Source organism: Chinchilla lanigera, unplaced genomic scaffold (assembly GCF_000276665.1).
Source record: "Chinchilla lanigera isolate Chin_1 unplaced genomic scaffold, ChiLan1.0 scaffold00080, whole genome shotgun sequence".
In the NCBI taxonomy this organism is placed as follows: domain Eukaryota; kingdom Metazoa; phylum Chordata; class Mammalia; order Rodentia; family Chinchillidae; genus Chinchilla; species Chinchilla lanigera.
In genome coordinates, this window is record NW_004955481.1 from 5757548 (window position 1) to 5758728 (window position 1181).

The window sequence follows — 1181 nt, forward strand, 5'->3', positions numbered from 1 at the left end:
GACCAGGCTGATGGTGCAGATCCGGTTTACTGCGGAAGTACCAGGCATTTTATTGAGCAGGCTAGAGCATGGCAATGGAGGCAGGCTAGGGGCGTGGTTTGGAGGCGGTACTTTTGGATGGGGGAGCTGAGCGGAAGTAAGAGGTCAGAGCGGGACAGCCTAGGCAGGGTGACTCACTCAGTGTGCCTAGGACATGACGAGTCCGAGTGTGCTCAGACTCACTCCTCCGCCACGGTCGTCAACCAGACCTCTGGACCTCTCTTTCCCACAAGGGTCTGTGTTGTCACCACGAAGCTCTTCTCAATCTCCCTTTGTTCTAAGCCCCTCAGGGAACACTAGAAGGGGCCTGGCTTTCCCTTCCCAGGATCAGTCTCCAGGAGGAGCGTCGTCCCCTTTGAGAGCTTCGAATCTAAGAAATATACACATAAGTCCTCAATTTACAATGGGGCTGCACACCCAGAAACCTCTTACAAGTTGAATATATAATAATATTGAAAAAGCAACTAAACATCTGGCTTGCGGAACGCCAGAGCTGAGCGATGCAGCCCACAGCAGATGTTTCCCTTGATTGCGGGTGGGCGGGGAGCACTGACCAGCACCATGGGAGGGTCACACTGAGCATCAGAGTGAGACCCTGGATGGAAAAAAAACTGACCTTTGAACAACTACCATTAGGTAACAATCCGTATCATTTCCTTTAGTGAGGAGATAACCATAAAATAAACACAGTGACAATATCATTAAGAAATCACCCTTGCAAGCTATTAAAACTCATAAAGTGAACGTAGAATAGGTAGTTGACAGCAAGAGAGAAGGGGGATGTGTTTAACGGATGTGGGAACTCATTTGGGGAAGCTGAAAAAGCTCTGGAGACGATGGTGGTGATGGTTGAGCTACAGTGTGCACACACTGAACGCTACTTAGAATGTGCGCTTAAGAGGCTGGAAGAAAATATTCAAATGGGGAGGGGAACATGGGAGCGGGGAGGTGGAAGGGTTCGGAAAAACCAGAGAATAGAAGGAAAATAATGGAAACAAAGAAGAGGAAAGGGTGAGGAAGGGAGGGGAGGGAAATGGGGACAAACAGACCCAGGGTCTCAAGTGAGACCCAGGATCTCACTCTGATGCTCAGGTTCAGATTCCCTACAATGACTCCTGGGAAAGATGGCAGAGTGCTAAGCA